General features: G+C 45.0%; 1 long non-coding RNA gene across 1 annotated transcript in view; it reads left to right on the top strand.

The window, feature by feature from the left end:
• The first annotated feature begins 449 nt into the window (after positions 1-449).
• Positions 450-15,754, top strand: part of LOC118168620 — a 122,104-nt gene continuing 106,799 nt past the window's right edge. The window contains exon 1 of the long non-coding RNA XR_004751689.1: positions 450-673. This is a non-coding gene — a long non-coding RNA (uncharacterized LOC118168620). The remainder of the gene's footprint in view (positions 674-15,754) is intronic.

Below are 15,754 nucleotides of genomic sequence, written 5' to 3'. Positions count from 1 at the left end.
TTTTTTTTTTGGTCATTTTACCCCAAAGCCAATGATTTAAAACAAAACAAAACAAAGCAAAACAAAATCTACTGTTATGCTACTGAAATCTAAAACATCTCTGATTTCAGATTTAGAACTAGAGAGGATGTGTCAGGAGTTTTGAGAATTTGAGGAAGAAAAGTGGAAAATTAACATATTTTTGTAGATTGACCCCTTTAACTAGGGACAGGAAAAATACTTTGACTATTTCAGAGTGCTCCAAATGGACTTTAACTTCTTAAAAGTTTAAACTTTTTTTTTTTTTTTTTTTTTTTTTTTTTTTTTAACGTAAATTAACTACTACTGCTGTTGGTCATAAATATCAACTGGAAATATATGGGGGCACTCTCCCGCTGGTGCTCACACCTGCAGCAAGTTTCTAGGAGGTATTAAAACGACTCATTTCCTGTAGAGCAGGGGGATGTCACGGTATTTCTCTCAGAGAGGAGTTGGGGGGTCAGTCTCCCCCGAGGGCATTTGCATCCTGAAGTGACTGATTCCACTTGGGTCTGGTCTCAGCCAAGAGGCGTTTGAGAGCACCCTGCATTAACATATATGCGTGTTCAGTCAGGTTTGAGCTGCCAATTTGCACGTTCATGCGACAAAGGATGGAGAAAGACTTCACGCTGAGGGCTGCCGAGCACCTGCCCAGGTAGGAAAGATCAGATTGTTCTTTAGGAGGTGAATGATTTGCTAATGGGTTTCAAGCACAGGAGATGGCTGCACCTGGCCACCCAACTGCATATTTGCATCTCCAAAGAGAAAAGAGCTCTTTCTAGCTCGGAGGGAAGATTGGTGAAATTAGCTCTAGTTGGAGGGGAATCAACGCATTCTCGATGCAATGACTAAAGGGAGTTTGAATTTGAGAAGGTGAGGCAGTACGCTGTGTTCATCCACGACTTTTTTTTCCGCGAATGCGAACTGAGAATGCAGAAGGGCTTGTGACCAAGCCTGGTGAAGTAAGAGTCTCCAGCCTATTAACTAACCGCGGTAGAGTTGGTTTTCCTGTTGGTTTTGAGCTTAAAGCAATGATGTCCTTTTATTTCTTTTGTCTAATGGACGTCTTTACGAACCTTTGAAACGTCATGGTCCACTTTAGATTTTATTTTGCTAGGTTTTGGCTTAACCTGGCTTGTGTAAGTGTGACTTCAAAGTGATGGGGTAAAAACCAGGGTACTCATTTCTATGGACAGAGGGTTCTTCAGGCTGGGCACCCTTGCAGTCTTGCAGCACTCTGAACCCAACATTTTGCTCCCTGCAGAAACGTGCAGGTGAGCTCCTGAGCAGCAGGAGATGAGTGTGCTTGAATCCTAAGAGATTTCAAGGTGTCTGTAACAGGGTTGCAAGTACATGCATACATACACACAAGCTTAAGTGTGTAAAATGTAATCCCAGTCACACAGTGTGCACCACATAAATACCAAATAGATACATTTATGTTCCCAAACACTATAAGAAATTGCTAAAAGAAGCAAGGCATATCTGGATATATGGGATGTACGGTTATGTCATTACGATGAACTTATCACCAGCTGGATGTGATAGATAGCCATATAAGTAGATCTTGTTTATTAACTCATACTTATGGTATAAGGTCGTATAAACACTACGTATTCATAGCCGCATAAAATCTCTCCTACTTATCAGCTCATCAGTTCGCTTCCCATCTCAGCAGAAAATGTCTCGTTTCTTACTGAATCCTCCTGGCTTGCTCTTACTTAGATGAATGTTTCTGTCCTTTGGTTTCCCAGATGTAAGGCGGGGGTAGAGCTTGTATTAAGTCATTCAGCGTACAACAGACCATGGGAAACAAAGCTGGTAGGGTTTTTGTGGAGTTATATTGTTGATTCCCTGGCTATCAGCAAGGAGTGGCAACGCTTATGTTACACTTGTGGAAATTTTGTGACTAATCTGATGTCTGCCCAGTGAGAGAAGGGGATCAAAGCACTGCAGGGACCTGCCAGCCCAGACCTGTCCCAGCCCCCCAGGGAGAGACCAGGGCAGCCTGAGGGTGATGCAAGCCCCTGGATGCAGAGATCTATGCCTGTAGCCTCAATACAATGGTTGTTAAAAGGTGGATGACAGTCCACTTTTGCACTTTATTTTATTCTCTCCTGACTTCTGGTGGTGCCTTAAGGACAGCTTGTCTACACCTGTATAAGTGTTATTATTTTTTTTATTGCTGTAACAAGTCAAGAAGGTGTTAACGTTGAAGGCTGTGTGACAGCAGGAGGTTTTATGTAGTTCAGAGTAACCTTTTAATATTGGTCTCTGTTTCTAAGCCCTTTCTGAAGCTGGTTTGTTGCTAATATTCCCATTGTGTCGTGGAAAACCTGAGGCACAGGAGTCTATGAAGGTCTCAGACCAGGCCTGATAACAGAACTAGAATTAAGACTTCAGAGTCGCTGCACTACCAAATACACAGCTTACAGAATAGCTGTTTCAAGTGAAAGTTGCTTGTCTAGTTCATTGATTTACACAATCATCTGTGACCCTGACGCTGTAGGACAGATGATGCTATTACTACCTCATGGTAAGGAGACATTATAGAGGCTTTGTCAGGCTCATTTTGGCCTGATCCCTTAGTCCAAGACAAAAAGTAATTTGTGATTTGTTCCTCCTAGGCAAATTACCATTAAAATCTTTACATCTTGCTCTTTCCTGCAAGGAGTTCTAGGTATGCAATATTTTTCCCAGCTAAGCTGTCCCAAAGCATTTTAAGAGAATTTAATCCCTTCAGTCCCATCTTTAACTTGATTTCCTAGAGGAACAAGACAGATGCAATTGCAGGAGCCATACACCTGCAGCCTCTCATCTTTCTCTTGACCTTTAATAAGGAGGAGCTCCTCTGATGCCAACTGTAGCTGACAGAGAGGGAGAGATCTCAAAGGTACTCTTGTCTTGGGATTTTTGTGGAAGTGGCAGCAGAAGGAAGCCCTATGGGGACCACCACCAGAGACTCCAGCATGACCTTCCCAATTGCAGGCAGGGTGGGGGTGGTAGAAAGGGGAGGACCTGAAGCATTGTGAGCATGGGAGAAAACATGGAGCCTTACAAGGGGGTATACTGAAAGCCTTTCAAGAAAACCACACAGCAGTAGTTTTGCTCTTGTGGACTACTGTGTTCCCTCTGTCAAATCTCCTGTGATACCCCTCTGGGAATCATGAAATCCAAGGGGGGGGGGGGGGGGAGTGACAAGCAAACCAGAAATCCCCTCTAAATTCCTCTAAACTGTATTAAGATTTTGCAGTGCTACAGTGGAGAGATGTGGAACACAACCTCCATGCTCAGGGAATTTGGGATTTTCCTTCCCAGAAATGTGATGCATCTTCCATGATGCACATCACTGGGACTTTGCTGCCTTCAACAATGCCCTGCTAAAGTCCTCCAGGTGAGGATCTGGCCTTTCACCTTTAGCCTAGAGATCTCATGTGATGGTGGCTGTCAACTCTCTCACTGGTCCAGGACTGATTGCAGCTCCTGCAAAGGGGCTGGCTGGAGAAAGGAGACAACAGGATCCATGAAACAACTACATGGAGCCATGGTCACAGATGAGATACACTGCTTGTCCCACCTTATGTTCATCACTGTGCTCTCCATGCAGGAGAGCCTGAAGTGTAGTTAACCCTTGATACATGCATGGATAGAGGCATACAATTGCTTGTGGTTCACACGGGGTTCTTGGTTTGGTTTTTAAAATAGGAGGAGTAATAGGGAAATCTCTCAGCCAGACTGGCCTGGGCTGTTCCTTGAGTAGTGTGAGAAGGTGGCTGTCTTTTACCAATGAAAGCCCTAATGAAAACCTGGGCTAATAAGGAAATGGGGGGATCTTGCTGTTTCCCAGCTCATCCCATGGTCCCCACAGCTCATGTCCAGTGCACTACACAGTGTGGAGAAGCTCATGCTCCCGGAGAGAAACTGATCCATCTGCTGAGCAAAGTTGCAGCCCCTTTAACTGACTGGTAAAGCTTGAATTACACTGACACAGCCTCCTGGTTTTGCCCTCTTTTCTCTTTTTCACCCAGTGCATTTCCATGAGATGAAAGCCCAGTAAGTGACACTCAGCTGCTATCAACTCGGTTTTAATGTGGACTTTTCTGAGAGAGGCAAAAAAAAAAAGCGTCTCCCAAGGTCATTAGCTGACAATTGCAGCCTGTTTGAAAATTGCTTGCACTCTCTGCTAATTGGTCTACCAGACCTGTTCATTTGTTAATTTGATGCCATTAGGTAACCAGAACATCTCTGCTGCAGACAGAGGGAGGCAGGAACCGAGGCGGCTGTTTTGGTCTCTTTGGGTGGATCTGCCACCCTGGGCTAGGTGGTATAAAACCTGGCTGGTGGGGCAAAGGGCACAGGCTGAATGAATAAATTGATTTAGGCTGAGTCAATAGCTCAACCTTAAAGTAATTATTGCAATTACTTAGGTTGGCCTCCAATTGACTGTTTTTTGAATTTGCAAAGTAAAAAGAAAAAATGTTTCAGGGTTAAATGAGTGCTTTATGTGACCAAAAATGCATAATGCATGTGTCCTATAAATAAGACTGAAGGGCTGGACTCACAGAGTAGGAACAGATACCTGGCCTGACTCTCCTCTTTCCTTTCACTACATGGCTCCCTGTTTATGAGACAATAACCTGGGGTGAGGAGGTGGATCCTCAAGCAGGGTGCCTTGGCTATGGGTTGCTTTCTGTCTGCTGCTGCCTGTATGAAATGTGAGGAGATGAGGAAAAGAGAAACTGGCTCTGCCCTTGGTCTGCTGCTGAGTCCTGGAGAAGAGCGCAGATCTTGGTGTCTGGAGAGACCATGTTGTGCCTGCCTCTGGATGTGCCCTATAGTTGGATGGTCAGGCTATTTTTGGAGGAGGAAGACCTTGCATTCAACAGGGAGGGGATTTGAACTGAGATTAACGCATGAAATACTGCAATAAGAGGCATTATCTGTCTCAGTCTGTGAAAGATGCCAAATGCCCTGAAACTGTTTATACACTTAAGAGTATTTGTTGAGTGCAACCCAAATTGTTCTAGGTTGGTTGAAAGAGGATCTTTTAACAGCTTCACTGTATGAATTGTTTTTGTTTTTTATATAATTGCTCTTCCCCTTTATCAGCTCAGCCTCCTCCAGCACGTTGTACTGCTGCACTAAGCAGAAACACAGCCCACCAGCAAACTGGTGTTACTGGTTGATGATATCTTGGTGTTAAGAACCTGTAGCAAACTGTAATTTCTTTGGTGTGGAGAAGGAAGATTAAATGAAGATTAACTAGCTCAGCTGGTGCAGAGGGATGCTGGGACCCACCTGGGAAGGGCTCAGCTTCAGCCCCCTGGTGTGTCCTGAGGGTATGGGGAGTTTGTACCAAGGTTGGAGCTAGTACGTTTTTGTTCCCCCACTGCCTGGCAGCTCTGCCTCTCAAGCAGCAGCCGTAGGACCAAGTACCATGTTGTTCATCCCAGTAGGGTGCCCTCCAGCCCAAAAAGACTGGGAAAACTTCACTCCCCCAAAATGAGTACTTTAAAAGTACCTGCTGCTTTCCAAAGAATGTTTGAACACTGCAATTTACTTCTATGCACAAGTCTTTGCTGCTTGTGCCCCATTGCATCAACAGCAGTGTATGAGTTGGAGGAGAGGGCTTGCATCCATGTGTCGAAGTGCAAACCTACTGTTCTCCATCTCCACGAGGGGCCTTGCTGATGGCAGCAAGTGCAATGACAATGACTTAAAAGCCAAAGGACGTGGCTAAGCCCATGTCTGTACTCAGATCTGGGAGTGGGAAACCAGCTTAGCACCCTGGGGAGGGCCTGGCTGTGAGTGGGTAACCTGTGCTTTGGTGATGAAGAAGGAAAACAAGCAAAAGCCCATGTAATTCTCACCAGACTGGGGCTTTTACCAGCACAGCTACATTAGTTGCAAATCACACCTCATCACACCTGATGGTCACAGTTAGGCTGGAAAAAGCTTGTTGTCTTGACCCAGCACAAGGAGTTGGAGGATTTAGCAGGCTCTTCCTTGTTGTGTTTTGAGAATTTTTTAAGAAAACATTTTCCTTCCATGGGTGATTTCACAGGTTGGGAGAAAAGCAGCTGTTGGTGGTTCACAGCTCAGATTTCCCTGAGAAGTGTAAAGTCTCAGCTGGACACCGCGATGATGGATTTTATAGATTTCCCCCTGTTCCCTCCACAAGCACCAGGCAGCTAAACCCAACAGTGAGCTACAGTGCATTTCTCTGTGTTTGACTTCTCCTTGAGATAATCCATTTGCCTCTGTTCTTTGAAAACTTACTGAATAAGCCACTTGTTTCACACTAGTGAGGAAATAACACTTTGGGGGCCCCTTTTGTGCCTGTCTTATGTATAACAGAAGCGTGGAGTTTTATAAAGTCTAATAAATACCCAGCTCTGCCAGATGTTAGCTGTCCTTTTTTCCCCCCCCCTCCTAGAAAGGAGGTCAGAATTCGAGTTCCAGACTTCAGCTGACTGCAAATAAAATGGGACTGTTTCTAAGAGACATGTTGTGACAGCGTAAATTATTACATTTTAGCTGGTGTTAAATATAGAAATGCCACTTAAGAGGGGATGCATTTTGTTCAGTGTCTGATATTTGTCTCATCAAGACATCCTTGTGAGATGGTGTCTGTTTATTATCTTCCCCCCCGCCCCCCTCCCCCTCCCCCCCCCCCTTGTTCTATTATTCTGCTCTGTCTGGGGACAATGGTTGATGAAGTTAGTGTTTTGTGTTTTTCAGTGCTTGAGAGATGGGGAGCAGGTCACTGCAATAGCCTGTGGGGGCTGGCTAAAAATTAGTCCCAGGTGGAGAAATTCCCTCTTGCAGCATCTGCCCCTTCCTCCCTGTGGGGAAACCCCTGGGTTAAATGCAGGGTGCAGAGGCAGGTAAAAGATGCCAAAAAGGCTGTGCAAGTACCTAGTATTGTGGCTACAGCTGGGATTGAGGGTCTGGAAGGTGCACAGGAGGCAGGGGGAGAGACAGACCCAAGGAGGAGAAGTGATATGGACTAAGTCAGCAGAGCCAGGATAAGGAAGGAAAATATTTCCTTTAGGCTGGAAGAGGCAAAACTCACTGGAGTGAATGGTTTTGAAGCTTGTTCAGTTATTTTGGCTAAACCTAGCTCATTGATGGATCTGTTTCCTTCTCCCATCGGAAAAGCATGTGTTTAGTCTCATTTATAAAATTAGAAAGTGCCATTTTCTTTATGGTGTGTGCTCTCTTCTGCTTCTCAAGAGTGGTAATTGCATGGAATCTTGCATGGTTTATACCTAAAGGAATCTTAATTTTAATACATACAAAATTACACCTATTTAAACCTCATTTAGTTAGAAGCAGTGCAGTTTTCCATCAAACACCTTTCCAAACAGAAGCTGGTTTTGCACTTAAAGTGGATTCTCAGTTGTAACTTTATCTTCTCCACCTTGGACTCTGCTCCATTAAACTTAATCACCATCATATCCTATTACCCGTTCAGTTAATGAAAAATAGTTTTCACCAAAGGTAAAGTGTTATAATTAAGGGCTCTGTATAGTCACAATAGCTTTTGTGCCTTCGACCTTTTTTCATTTTTAAAATTGGTTCATTCTGCGCAGACCAAAAGGCCAGAAATGCTTATGATACAAGCTACTTCTGCTCAGACAATGAGCAAAGTAATCACGTAAGATTACACAGCCACAGATAACATTTTGCAACAGGTTCTTGTCCCTGCTGTGGATCATCAGTCAGATCTGATAAAACTCACAACTTCTTGTGCAATGCTGGCCTACTTACAGCAGTGTTGGTTTTATTCAGAATGAGACCAGGCTGCTTTTAGAGCAGCGATGAGACCGATGCAAGATGGGGCACGCTGTCTGGCCAGAGAGAGCCCAGCCCAGGGAGATGAGTCCTTCCCTCAATCCTCAGTACCTGTGGGTATGCTGGCAGTGCACAGAGGTGATGGTTCGGCCCCAACTGAGCTAAAATTAAATTTGACAATTTTCTGTCAAAATCTTTTTTTTTTTTTTTTTTTTTTGCCTATGGATGGAATTTGTTCTGTATTCTCTCCCTCAGTTCTTAAATTAAAAGAAAAAAAAATCCTGCATGGAAAATTCCTGATCTGTGCTAATAAAAATGTTCTTGTGTATGTTCCTATGATGCATGCCCAGCTATATAAATATAGATGATTTGTAGCTCTACACAAGTAAAGCGGGATTTTCAAAAGCAGTCTAACTGCTCCCAGCCTAAACTACTTGAAGTAAAAGCAGGGAGAGTTTATAATTAAATTCACTGGGAGCTGTGCTAGTCCCCTGCTGAGTGCTTTTAAACATTCTTCTCCTCAGACTCTACTGGGAGAGAAATATACTGTATTTATAGCCATCTTGTTTCAATATAAACATGTCAAACTGGAAGTCTGATGCAGAGATTGGCTAAAGCTGAAAAATTAAGACCCAGATTTCTGATGTTTTCTCTTTCAGATTAGCTCCTTCGTGGGCTTTGGGTTTGAGGATCTGCTGCTAGTTTCTAATTTAGGTCCAGCTTCCTTCCTTGCGCTGGGGACACTTGCACAGGCCCTGTCCCACTGAGCCCCAGTTACACTGCCTGTACTGGATAAGTGCCTGATTTCGCAGCTCCAAGGTGCTTTCCCAGCGTGAAATACCCTTTTTCAGAACATACGTCCCTTACAACCTTTCTCCTGTTCAGAGTATGATTACGCATTTCCTTTATAATGGGAGCAGCGTGTACCTGCCTTTGGTTTCACACTTCTGTTCTGCCTGTCCCTGTGTCTTTCCTTCTGTGCCCTGTACAGAAAAGTGCCTAATAATACAACAGGAACAACAAAAATAGTATAATGGTTATTATTAGCACCAGGCAGGTTTTGTGCTGGGAACAGATCGGTCTGTGAAATGGGCTGTATGCCATAGCAGAGGGCAGTCCTCCTGCATCTGTGAGCTTGTGATAGGAGATGGAGGTTGGAGAAATGCAAACCCAAACCAAACAAACTTTGGCTGATTTGGAAGATGACAGCAGCAATTGGTGCGTTGACAATCCTGAGCTTGTTTAAGCATTAGATCTGAGGGAGAAGGGGTGGGGGAAATAAAAATGTTACCATAACAACTGAGATGTGAATGCTGTTAGCATCCCCACAAGGTGCAGGCATGTGTTCATGACACATGCGTCTCCTAAAAAAGGTGTGTATACTTTGCAGATGTTTTCTCAGAGCAGGAGATGTCCTAATAAGCAGGTACATTGTTCCACATGTTTAATCATGAATGGCAATGAATGCTTGTTTCAATTCTTCTGACCCTTTTTTCTTCACTCTTGACCTTTTCCTTTCCTAGCCTGTCACAAATAAAGAATGATTATTAAAAAAATATATATAAAAAAGTAAGATGATTACATTTCAGGGAGAGGGGGTAGTTGGGAACATAAAGGAGTGGGGAAGCGTGTTATGTAGCATTTGTTTTCTCTGCTGCCATTTTATTGCTTTTCTGGGCGGCCTGCCAGAGAAATGGCGAGTCGCACTTTAATTAAAGAAGGCTCTGTGTGCACTCCAGCTGTTCCTCATGTGACTGCCTGTCTACGGGCAAAGCGAAGGATGCTCCCGCCAGCTCACCCCAATCAATGCTAACCTAATTCCCGACCACACACTGTCAGGCGTTTGTGCGAACCTGCAGCCTTTCAGGCACTGCCTGTAAGCCAGGCACTCAGCACCATGTCCTGGTCTCCTCACGGATCTGCTGGCAGAATCCGGCCGTGGCATTGCCGGGGGTGCAGGAGTGAGGTGTGGCTTCCCTTAAAAACGTTTTCTCTGCCTGCAGCGATGTTTGTAACCCATAAACAGATCATGCTGCCTGGAAGGAAGGGCATTTGGGGCTTGGTGGTGGAAGATCGGGCCCCTGCTGAAGTTTCTGGGAAAGCAGAACTTGGCTGTGGATGAATGACTAATTTTTCGGCAGTAACCTAGATCTGAGATGCCCCAGGCTCAGGGAAGACCTGTTTGTTTTTTTTTCCTCCTGACTTTGGAGAAAAATAAATTCAGCTTGAATAGAAGAGACCAGCTATATCAATGCATCTTAGCTGAAAATCCAGCTGTGCTTCTGAAAGGTGCTATATGGACTCAACATCTATGTTGAGAAAATTCTAACAGAGCAAACAGCGTAACAGGAGGGAAATAGTTGTGATGACCCTGTAAGAAAACCGCCATGTGATCCTATAGCTTATACACTTTTAAGTTATGTTTTTTGTCCTCTGAACCTAGTTTCTTGTGGAAGAAAAAGTTGACTGTGCTAATGTGGGCTGTGTGGTCCCTTAAGAGAATAGGTTGGACAGGGCTCTTGTTTGTGCTACAGGGCCCCTTTTTCAGCCCCCTGCCAGCCGAAGGGCGCTACGATGAACGTGATGTTTCTGCCCGCTGTGAGACCGTTCTGCCTCCCCAGGCAGATGCAAAGGGGCCTTTCTGTGGATGCGAGGCTGTGACTTCCAGGGAGGACTAACGCAATGAAACCCTATGCTTCTGCTGCAGCCTCTCAGCGGCATTGCTGCCATTGTGAATGTTGCTTCCTTGTGCTAATTCAGGTGTGAGGTGAAACATCCGAGCGTAACCTAATGCCTCCCCCAGCCGAGGTGTTTATTGTACTTTCAGGCACCTCACCTACTGGTAACATGAAGCCGCTTCCTCCCACACTGCTACGGAGCTGAGCCTCCTTCATTGACCTGTGTGAGACCTTTTTTGGGAGCTTTCCAACCCTTTTTCCTTTCATAGCCTGTGAATCGTTCCTTCTGTGTTGGCCCGTCTCCCTGCACACCTAGCTCTATTCACATGGTTTATGGCAGTGGAGATGAATTGGCATAACACCCTGGGGAGGGAGATTCAAGATGGAGCTATTATGTTGCTGGAAGCCAACTTCAAAGCGGTGGAGATGAGCTGGGTTTCCTCCCCCTTCCTGCAAAAAGGAGAAATGGAGGCAATCATAACAAAGGGGAGATGTTATCTGAATAGAAACACAGATGTATGGGTGAAGGCTTGATGTGCAGCTTGGGATATTAGAAGTCTACCTTGCATGTATTGTCCAGCCAATAAGTGCTTGCAGAAGGCCTTGGGGTGGCTGAAAAACTGATGTATGTCAGTATCTCTTAAAAAAAAAAAAGGGGGGGGGGGGTTCCTGGCAGAAAAGATGTTGCCAGTTAGTACTGGATAGTTTCTGACCAGTAGCTGGCGGCTCTGGAGGCCTTTGTGCAATGTTTCATGTGTGTTTCCTGTTTACTGTGGAGCCCAAGTGAGGTTTCAGGCCCTCTGTGCACCTGGCAAGTTGTCATTGTTGGAACTGGGTCTCCATCAAATAAATAGTGTTTTCCTCAGGTAGGGAGGTAAATGTGCAGGTTCTGGTGTTAGTGGCGCAGAGTTTGGCCATGATCGCCTCCTTGGCCTATGAGCTGGATTTGTGCTCCCGTTGGCTGGAAATCCAGGGAGCACATGGCCTCTTTCATTTGCACTCAAATGCTGATCTCCTCTCAGTGACACCATCTGTTTGCTTCCTTCTCAGCTCTTTTCTCTGAAATGACTTATATGCTTTCTGCAGTCCAGTTTCTCTTTGGGTGATGATGCCATGGGAATCTTTAATTTATCTGGTGCTGCCCTTCAGCTTGTTACCAGATCATTTCCTCCATCCGTGCAAGTTTTTTTTTACAAGAAAACTTATAATTTTTCCTTCTTCTAGACTGTTTTTTTGGCTTGCTAGACACTTTACCTTTTCTTTACATACATCTGAGTGAAGTTTGTTTGGCCTGGCTGCTTTGAAGTACAGGCTTGGAAGCACCAGCAGATTCATGAGCTAAAAATGATCTGGGTAGATTTGGTGTTTATATAGGAGACCCTTTGTTCTGTGCATCAGGTGCCGGGGAATATGAGACACTTGCTTCTTGTGCAATGACATGGGTTCCTTATTAGCAGAATTATTTCCAAAATGTGTCTGGAGATGGCATTCATAGCATCCTGGCTTACTTCTGATGCTTCTCGTAAGTTTTTCCCTTCTGCAGCTTGGATACCTCTCTCCTTGTTACAGGCAAGTTACGGCATCTTTTGGCAATCTTCATTACTTTGGCTATGACATTTTGTTGACTTCCTGGAGCTGGTGGTTGCCAGTATGTAGGCTACCGTAAGGACATAGCTTTTACTGTCATCCTGTTGTGGTCTAGCAGGCGCCCGCATCCTATGGGCATGCTGGGCTTTGAACTAGGGCCGTATCCTCTTGGTATAATTATTTGCAGGGGATCTGTTCCTGGTGTCTGACCCTCTCCACTGGGTGAGGTTGTCTCTGGATGGTCTTCCTCTGCTTCCTCTGACTTTTTGACATCTTAGCTGTAGCTGGGGGGTTTCCTTGATCTAAACCCTGCTCCTGCAGCCATCCTTGTGAGCTTTGCTTGCAGCTATCAGAAACTATTTCCCTTATGTCCTGAATTGTACCTAATTTTGTATTTTGTGTGCTTCCCACCACAACTTGGATTTCTGCTTCTTACTGTTTTTTTTTTTTTTTTTTTTTTTTTTTTAATATATGGCATTTTATGACCAGATGCAGACTTGCCCATCTAAGTACAGCAGTCTCTAGCCTGTGGCATTCATTGTAGCTGGCTGCTTGGCTTGGCACTTTAATTCTGTTTCTTTGATCCTCTGTTGGGCTAAGGCAAATTACCTTGCATGGGAAACACAAACTTGGTTTTCAGACTTAAAATCCAGGCTTGGAAAATTGACTTTTCCCAGTGAAACATGGGTGCTATAGGAAGGTGGGTGTATGGATTTCATTCCAACACAAAGTTAGGATGTGACCAGGGTATGTACCCAGCTGGCAGCTTCAGCATTCCCTTTCTGCTCAAATGTGGCTGTCTTCTCTGCTTTGTGTCTGTTTGTCCCATCACTCAGCATAGCCTTAACACCCCTCTTGCCGATCCCCAGATCATCTCCTACAACTATCAGTCCTATAGAGACTGGCAATAAGTTAGGCCGACCATACCAAATGGAATGAGCAGCCACCTCTGAATTTCCTAGGTCTAAAATGAGAGAGAGCCCCTGGCTAACATGGGACTTGTTAACTGAAATCGTCAGTTTGCTGAAATTAAAATCAGACCCATTGCAGCCACTAAACAAGGTCAGTTTAGTGCTTCTTTAGGTCTCTTCTCAGTGAGAAGAGATTTCTTCTCTTCTCAGAACATTTAAACATGCCTGACTCTAAGGTTGTAACATACTGTGCCTCATAAATATTAGTGGCATTTTTTTCTAGTGCACAGCCTAAAGAAACTGCTGGGTGACTTTCTGCACAGGAATGATGATGCTGCAGGTATGGTGAGGTGGTTCATAAAAATCCACATGTGGCACAGTCCATCAAAGCTCATACAAACACTGAAGGACAATATCATCATCTTCAAGCAGGACAATGCTGCTGACTGGATTCCCATCCAGGAAGTGACTTGGATACTTGCCTGTCAGCGCTTTGAGCATGGTGCTGCTGGGGTTGGCTGGTGGTACTAGCCTGATGCTGATGGACTTGGGGAAGGTGCACTGGGAGAAGACTGGGGAGCAGTGGTGTGTTCAGGCTGAAGTACTTAGGGAGTGAATGGAGCTGATAAAATAAGAGCTGCCTTAAATCTCTTTCAAAAATGGATTTAAGCACACTAGTCCCTAAAATACTGATAATGGTAATAATCGTAATGTTTTTATCTGAATACTGCCAGGACTTGGTGGTGCCAGGTGCTGTACTAACAAAGAGTAAAACCCAGGCTCTGCCTCATAGTCTGCATCCTGTACATATGGTTAGAAGCAACAGGCAGGTACTGGACAGATAGGGCCTCACAAGGAGGCAGTACTGTGGTGACAGCCAGCAGAGTAGGCTGTGGTGGAACCTTAGCAGCAGCTTAGGAAGGATATAGGTTTTTGGAGGTGTTGAAGCAAGAAGAAATGAGGCATCTGCTGAGAGCAAGATGTGGAAGCAGTGTGACTGAAAGTGGCTGTGAAAAACTGTATGGCAGGCTGAGCCCTTAGAGGTTGTCTCTTGGCCTAGGGATAAGTTGTGGGGAAAGAAGATGGGAAAGAAAAGACGTGGCCTGTGTATTGTTGATGGGGGGGGGGGGGGGGGGGGGACGACACATGACAGGATATATAGGTGCAAAGTGTGAGTATTGGTTCTCTGCAGTAACATCCAGAGTGGTTCTGAAAAGGGTGAGGGTTGGATTGATGAGTAGCAGAAGAGATGTTGTAGCAACTGAGATGCAAAGAATTTGGCCATGCTTTTGGCTGTACAGAATGATGGAAAAGGCCATATTTGAGTGGAATCGCATGGACTTAACCTGGAAGGTTTGGCTTGGTGGTGCTGACCTTGGGAAAGGTTATAGATGGAAATGGCTCCTGGAAAGGTGAGCATAAGTGAGCTTTGGTGTGGGAAGAAGAGTGAGACTGGAGTCTGTCTGAGGGCATTGATCTAGGTTCACTCTGGAGGGACAGTGCAAGGTTTTGTTTGAGCAGGTCTGGAGTCAGGATTGAGCCAAGATTCACTTGCACAGATGATGGCTGAATTCATGTCCAGGGTGGAGGTGGCCTCAGAGGAAAATTGCAGTAGGACAACTTGGCATTAAGGGCAGAACCCAGTGGGGCCTTCTTGGCGGGTGATGAGAGGTAAAGAGAGCCTTCAGAGAAGTTGAGGACAGCAAGAGTAGAAATAGGACAGAAAAGTATCATGGAAGCTGAAAGAAAATAAATCCTCAGGAAGGCAAAACGATTGAATGAGGATGGGGGAGTGTAAGGAAAATGGAGGTGGCAAAGTGGATCTGGGATTGTGAAGACAGTTATCTGGAAGCCAGGCAGTCTGTTTGGCCAGAAGTTTTGGTTTCTGTATGTCTGCTTTTGATCTCACTATGAATGTAACTACAATATTTCTAGTTTTCTGGCAAAGTGGATGTCCCCAGACCATGCAGCTGCTCAGTGAAGGCAGCTTTGTTATCAGGACGGTGGCCAACACTGCAGTGACATTATACAGCTGTTTGGGGCCCTGCAGTCTTGACTGCATCCATCACCTGCCTTAGAACTGGTCCCAGCTCTCATTTCTGACCTACTGGAAGCCTCTGCCTTATGCCAAGCTAATGTTTATCATCCTGGAGGCTTTGAATAAAATAGTTCTAATTCCAGTGAACTTGGATGTTTTGACAAAACTCTGGTCTCATCCCTAAATCTCCAAGCAGTTCAAGCCACTGATGGCTTTGGTATCTGCCATCTGAGCTGAGTGCAAGGAGAAGATGCAGTATTTCTTCAGTTGGTGCCAGGATATTGTGGTGGCTGATGCAATGTTTTGGCATCTGAGATATTGAAATGGAAGTTTGTGTTGCAGGACTTGGTTCTAATAGGAATTTTAAAGCCTTAATCTTTTTTTTTTAATCCTCACTGAACTGGCAAAAAGCCACAGCATAGTACATAACCTCTGGAGTTTTTTCACAGCTGGATGAGAGATGATTTGATGGAGACAGCTGGAGGAGTTCAAAGTGCAGCACTTGTGGTGATTTTTCACTACATTGGATTGCCTCTCTGCTCCCTTGGCAAGAAACCCAAACTATGCTGCGCTGCCCCCACAGCAGAGCTGCAGGTCCCTCTACGTGCTGGGTGTGAGGGAGAAGTGTTCACACTTCGCATCCAATGGGGAGCACCAGGGAAGGCGAGCACAGATGCTTCAGAGTTTAATGGGATAATGGATTTGCCCCCACACTCACTTCCAGT

This window comes from Oxyura jamaicensis, chromosome 5, assembly GCF_011077185.1.
Source record: "Oxyura jamaicensis isolate SHBP4307 breed ruddy duck chromosome 5, BPBGC_Ojam_1.0, whole genome shotgun sequence".
Classification (NCBI taxonomy): Eukaryota; Metazoa; Chordata; class Aves; order Anseriformes; family Anatidae; genus Oxyura; species Oxyura jamaicensis.
The sequence above is the reverse complement of the archived record's forward strand: the minus strand, read 5'-3'. Positions and strand labels throughout refer to the sequence as shown.